The sequence below is a fragment of the Trematomus bernacchii genome, unplaced genomic scaffold (genome assembly GCF_902827165.1).
Source record: "Trematomus bernacchii unplaced genomic scaffold, fTreBer1.1, whole genome shotgun sequence".
Taxonomy (NCBI): Eukaryota; Metazoa; Chordata; class Actinopteri; order Perciformes; family Nototheniidae; genus Trematomus; species Trematomus bernacchii.
The window spans coordinates 597,265-604,264 of NW_022987615.1; the positions used below are offsets into that span (position 1 = coordinate 597,265).

Consider the following 7,000-nt stretch of genomic DNA (forward strand, 5'->3'; position numbering starts at 1 on the left):
CAGCCTCGGCGGTGACATGAACGCAGCACCAAGCCATCGTGTTTCGACTGTTCCTTCTTCTTCTACTACTACAGCATGACTCTATTTTTCTATCAGAGACGCCGTGTATCTAACGAGTTTAAAGAGCGACGAAGCCTTAACGACGAGCTGCATCTTCATCGTGTTTTTAAAAAGAGATTTCCTCCAGATGATGAAGATGATGAAGAAGAAGAAGAAAAATAATAAGCCATTTTTAGAGAAAAAAGCTGAACTTTGGACGAAGGTTTTTGAGTCTTTTAACGTTGAGTTTCTCTCACCAGCAGAACAGGAAGAATGTTTTTATATCGATCAAGAATTGTACGCTTTCTTGGACGTACGCTGTAAAAAATGATGTGCCACTTTAAAGAGGGAATTATGTAAAAACAATTATAAATCAAAATTATATTTAAAAATGTTTTATAACATATATTTAGTTTTTAAAATAGTGTTTTTTGGTATTCCAACGTAACAATATGAAGGTCTAATATTTTTCCGTTTAGTGATTCCTTATTCATTCATCTTATTTTATTGATTACTTGAAACAGAAAATGACAAAGATTAATCAGAAAACCTGTAATGTTTACATAAAAAAGAAATCAGAAAGCTTGTATTAATTACAAGCTGTATAGAGAGGCGGAGTCTCTCCCTTTCCGGTGGACCTCCATGGGACCTTATTTCAGAAAAATGATGTATTGAAGTCAATAGCGAGAGAGAAAACGTATCTTTCGATCCCGTTTGAATTGTGCCATGAATTACACATATGATGTTTGTCAATCTTAAAAAATCATTTCCATGTAAAAAAAGTCACAGTTTGTCGTAAAACTGTTGAAATATAAGACTATGAAAAATACGCAACTAGAAAAACTACAAATCCCAGAGTCGCGTAAGTGATGTCATAATTGTTTTCCTCCGCTAAATATAAGAAATAGCTAAGATAACTTTAACAAGATGCCTGTGTGCTTTGTACCAGGTTGTTATCATACCAGCAATGGGTCTTGCTCGTTCTTTCGCTTCCCGTCTGATGAAAGGACCAGGAGTGGCTTGATCAAGTTAGCTACCTAGCTAGTAGCAAGCACGTTAGTTAGCATTACAGCCTTAGCCTTGTCATTTTTATTAGCCTTAACATGAAGTAACATTAAGTAACCCAAAATGTTAAACAGTAAGAGTAGTAGTCATATTGACTTCAATACATAATTTTTCCGAAATAAGGTCCCATGGAGGTCCACCGGAAAGGAAGGGACTTCACATATAACACATGCGTCACTTCCGGGCAAAAATGACGGCTCCGCCCACTTTTGGGGGAAAACAAAGCTGTCATTTGAATGGCGGTCAATACAAATTCTGAAGTTTTTGCCAATCCGATCAGACATTTAAGAAAACCGTGGATTTTTGGATCTTCAAAGAGCCCAATGGCCAGACAGGCAAACAATTACATGAAATCATTGGAAATCCAAGATCGGGCTCGATACAGTATATGGTTAAATATAGCAGTAGGTGATCGATGTCCATAGATGAGAGTAACATCTACGTCACTTCCGGGCGAAAATTACAGCCCCGCCCACTTTTGGGGGAATTTGAATGGCGATCGAGCCTGAAGCATTGATGTATAATAAGAACTGGATACAGTGTGGGAGGCGGGGTCTTGTTCTTTCCTATGAGAGCTGCTCATTGGCTGATGAGGACAAACTATGGCCCAACTTTTGAGAGAGCAAAACGTCACAGATTACCCATCATGCCTGGCTGTCAGAGCAGAAGAACCCGTATGTGCGCTCACAGAGCATGCGCCCCTTAAGCCCCGCCCCCTGAGCTCCCACTCTCGGCTCACTAGAATGAATGGAGACAGAAAATAAATCTAGATTCGGCTTTTAGTGCATTTTACAACTTTAAGGACCTAATGATTATAATAAGGACTATAAAATAGTTCATACTGGGTCGTTTATTTAGTTTAAAAAAAAGTATCCGCTGATTTACAGACGTCTCTTTCCCAATGTTAGTCAATGGGGAAAAGTCTTTCTGGGCCCAGTGACGTCACAGACTGATACGGAAATTGTAGTACCGCCGTTTGGACACAACGAATATTTTCATCAGAGTCCGGCGCACTTCCTGGGGGCTTGGTATAGATGAGAGTAACATCTACGTCACTTCCGGACAAAAATCACCACTTTTGGGGGAAAACAAAGCTGTAATTTGAACGGCGGTCAATACAAATTCAGAAGTTTTTACCAATCCGATCAGAAATGTAAGAAAACCCTGGATTTTCTGATCTTCAAAGAGCCCGATTACGATGGCCAGACAGGCAAACAATTACATGAAATCATTGGAAATCGAAGATCGGGCTCGATATATATGTAGGCGATTGATGAGAGTAACATCTACGTCACTTTACGGTCACGCCCACTTTTGGGGGACACCAACGCTGTCATTTGAAGGGCGATCGAGCCTGAAGCCACAGAGCTCTTCTGTTACTGTCCTTTGTTCTTAGAGGAAGTACAGAAACACTGAACTCTGGATTTGTTTTAATGCTTGAGGTGCAATAAACGACACAGCCGCTTTTTGGCATGATAAAACAATTATTTTCCGCCTCGCTCATGAGAGTAACAGCTGGCGAGATTACAGCCATTTTAATTTAACCATATATCAAGCCCGATCGTCGATTTCCAATGATTTCATGTAATTGTGTTGCCTGACTGGCCATCGTAATCGGGCTCTTTGAAGATCCAGAAATCCACGGTTTTCAAACATTTCCGATCGGATTGGCAAAAACTTCAGAATTTGTATTGACCGCCATTCAAATGACAGCTTTGTTTTCCCCCAAAAGTGGGCGGGGCCGTACATTTCGCCCGGAAGTGACGTGGGTGTTACTCTCATCTATCAATTATTATTAAAAAAAAAAAACCATAATATATATATCAGTCGGTATGAGATCAAATTGAATAGAAACAATAGAAATGTAATTACGATGTCCCTTTGTTTCTGCAGGAGCATGTCGCATTACGCAAGGATAAAATAAATACATGAATAAACTGGAAATATAATTTAAAAATGCATTTTTTTACAGAAATAAATATGTTATAAAAGTTAAATATTTCCCTTTGTTATGTAGTGGAGTAGAAAATGGGATATACTCAATAAAGTGTAATTCAATACAACATTTAAATATGTAAATGTCCTATGGCGGCTAGATTATTAGAACAATGATCCTGAATATTCTGGTCAATATTGAGATTTTTGAATATTAAGAATTTATTGAATTGTCCTTTTTAAATAATTGTTTCACACCGGTGGATATCCTTGACATTTACATATAATTCTACTTTAAACCAATTAAAAGGAAAGGTTACCCTGTTTACATAATTGTTGGAAGCAATCATCATAATTTCTAATAATAAAAATTACCAAAAGTCTAGAGTCTGTGGGGGCCCTAGGCAAAAATTCACCGGGGGCCCCTCGAACCAGCTTTCATCACCATCAGTGGCGCCCAAACACACTCTCCCCCCCCCCCCCCCAAGAGCGGAGCAAGGCAACGAAACTTAAAATGAGAAGCAGCATTTTACGGCGCGCTATGCATGGGGCCGCCTTGAGGGGGTTTCCCGACATGTCGTTGCAGTAAATTAAAGGGTGTTTCATGTTGTCGTTGCTGTGGACCTTCTTAATCTACCTTCTTTGGGGGCCCCCTTCTGGTCCGGGGGCCCCAAGCCGTTGCCTGCCTTGCCTGTTCGCAAGCGGCGCCCCTGGTTGGAATTTCTAATTAAAAAAAATGACCAAAATCTCCTCCGATCATTTAAATCAGTCTTAATTTATATATTAAAATGGAGAGGTGTAGTCCCCAGTTTATTAAGCTTTTATTTGAATGTTGAACTTCTGTTGTAAGTGGAGTTTCCTCATTATTTCGAAGTAAAACTGGCACATTATTTTTCACACGTGTCCATTAATCCACAGAAAGACGAGGGGTTTGTGAGCGGATCATAAAGACGAGATGTTCTGTGAAGACGATCCCATGTTGTAAAGCACAGCTCTCATTAACGTGTTTTATTCTCTGATCGCTTGAAGTTTCTCTACATTCATATATTTAAAACATCTGGAGCTTTCTGTGTGACCCGCTGTGGAGAATCACATCGATCTGAAGTGAGTTCATCATGAAATTAGGGATTTCTCTACACGTTTTTCATCGTGTAACGTCCGTCATCTCACACGGCCAAAAGTATGACGATCACTTCCTAAAAATCATCCAGCTAAATTTCAAAAGAACAGATACTGTTTTACATTTGATAAAAATGTCACGAGTCGAGACGTCAAGGCGTTTAAATCACTTTTAAGGATCAATTAGGAGGGGGGAGAAGTACTCAGATCGTGTACTTGAGTAAAAGTAGAAGTACTCAGATCGTGTACTTCAGTAAAAGTAGAAGTACTCAGATCGTGTACTTCAGTAAAAGTAGAAGTACTCAGATCTTGTACTTGAGTAAAAGTTCTCAGATCTTATACTTGAGTAAAAGTAGAAGTACTCAGATCTTGTTCTTAAGTAAAAGTAGAAGTACTCAGATCTTGTACTTGAGTAAAAGTAGAAGTACTCAGATCTTGTACTTGAGTAAAAGTAGAAGTACTCAGAGTCTAAATGTTCCTCAAGTAAAAGTAGAAAAGTATTATCATCAAAATATAGTTAAAGTACCAAAAGATGACCACATGCTTTTGGCCGTGAAATTATTGTACAGGTACTGATGATCACTGAAAATAATCAGACAGGAAGCTCTGGAGTCAGATGATTGACAGGTCGTGTGATGATTGACAGGTCGTGTGATGATTGACAGGTCGTGTGATGATTGACAGGTCGTTAAAAGAGCTAACTTCTTACCCTTTTTTACATCAGATGTTTTGTGTACATAGATGAAATATAATCTGAACATACAAATCTATATATTCTGTACGGCTGAGGGTATGTTGATAACGTGCTGTTTTCTGTGGCCAATCGTCGCTGTCAGATCCTGCGTGGTCCCGCCCCTCCTCGGCTCTGATTGGCCGAGGGGTTTATTGATGTAAAGGGGCGGGGCCTGCTTTTATTTTTCTGAGACAGAGTTCTATGTGTCATTTACTGGAGAAAAATATTAAAAGAAAAGCTATTTTTTATGGACTTGATTTTGTTGGTGTTGATGATTTTAGACATGATTCCTCTTGTTTTTCACACGCCAAACACAACTGTTTTTGTACAAATACCTCAAATTAACTACACATTTCAGGTATTTGTACTTCACCTGAGTATTTTCCTCTCTTGTCTCCTCTCTTATCTTTGTTCATGTCTCCTTTCTTTGTCTCTCTTGTCTACTTTTCTCATGTCCTTGTGTCCTCTCTTGTGTCCTTTCCTCGCTTCCATCTACTCCTTATATCCTCATCTGTATTTACACTCTTGTCTACTCTCCTATATCCCCTATTGTGTTCCCTCCTTGCCTTATCTCCTAGTATCCTATTATTGTCTCCTCTCCATATATCCTTGTCTCCTCTTTTGTCCTCTCTTGGTTCCTCTCCTGCCTGTCCTCCCTCATCTCTTCTCTTGTCCTCTCTTGTCTCCTTTCTCATCTTATCCCTTGTCTCCTCACCTCATTTTCTTTACTGTCTTCTACTTTGTCTCCTTGTCTCCTCTTCTCGTCTCCTTTAATTGTCTTCTCTCACTGTCTTTCAACTGTATCTTTCTTGTCTACTAATGTTTCATCTCTCGTCTCTTCTCTCCTCTTTTGTTTCATCTCCTCTCCTCTCTCCTCTCCTCTCTTTATATTTCTACTTCTTACTGATTTAGTTAACAAGCTAACAAATTAAGATTTTTACAAAATATATATGTAACATGTTTATAAAAGAAAAGGTGTTTTGTTATAAATCAAATTGAACAATTAGTCTCATATGGAATTTGTTGAATCACATAAAACAAATTGGAAATGATTTGATGGTTTGAACCATATTTTACTGAGTTGTTCGAATATCTGATCATGAAGTTAATCTGTGTTTACGTCTGAACTCTGAAATGTGTTTCCCCCTCATGTTTTCAGATGATTCATAATCTGCTGACTCATCACTTATGATCTAAACCCTGATCAATAACACACACACACACACACACACACACACACACACACACACACAACCACACACACACACACAGACACACACACACATACACACACACACATACATACACACACACACACACACAGACACACACACACATACAACACACACACACACACAACACACACACACACACACACACACACACACACACACAGCAGTGATCGATAGGATTTCTCCACGAGCTGAAATGAATCTGCTGACAGCGACATAAACCGGAATCACTACAAGAAGCACATGATGTTTGATTTGATGAAATAATCGTACAGTTATTAATTCCTCCTAAATAAATGTACATTTTTCTTTACATGTTTCAAATGCTATTATCATTTTACATTTGTTATTATCATTATAAGTTGTATTAGCCATGCTTCTCCTCCATATATACAGACATAAGGTCAGCCCCATCAGTATCATGATGAATGTATTTATTTTGAATGAATTATGATTTATTAATCAGGCATGTGGCACAGTGAGTTAGTGCGTTGATGTTGGGATCAGGGGGGCACAGGTTCAAACCCCCCACACACACACACACACACACACACACACACACAGAGAGAGAGAGATACACTCCTGATGGGAGTTAATGTTTACTTCAGTGCTAATCCAAACTAAGCTGGATTTCAGAGGCTGCAGGATTGTTTTCACTCAGCGGGAGTTCAGTCTGGGAAAAACACACACACACACACACACACACACACACACACAGCTGAGTACAGGCTGACATACATTTACAGATAAAACAGGTTGGCAGAAAAACAGCACTGCATTGTGGGAGTTTCTGTGGTCAGAAACAAGCCCTGTTTCTCGCTTGAGGCCAGGAAAAGTCTCTGTGACCTTTTGACCTGTGCTGGACTATAGAGTGGTG

General features: G+C 39.2%; 1 long non-coding RNA gene across 1 annotated transcript; it reads left to right on the forward strand.

Annotated features, from left to right (window-relative positions):
- The first annotated feature begins 4,604 nt into the window (after positions 1-4,604).
- LOC117483819 lies at positions 4,605-5,143 on the forward strand. Its single transcript, XR_004556032.1, has 2 exons — positions 4,605-4,785; positions 4,824-5,143. It is a non-coding gene; the product is annotated as an uncharacterized LOC117483819 (long non-coding RNA).
- Positions 5,144-7,000: the final 1,857 nt, after the last annotated feature.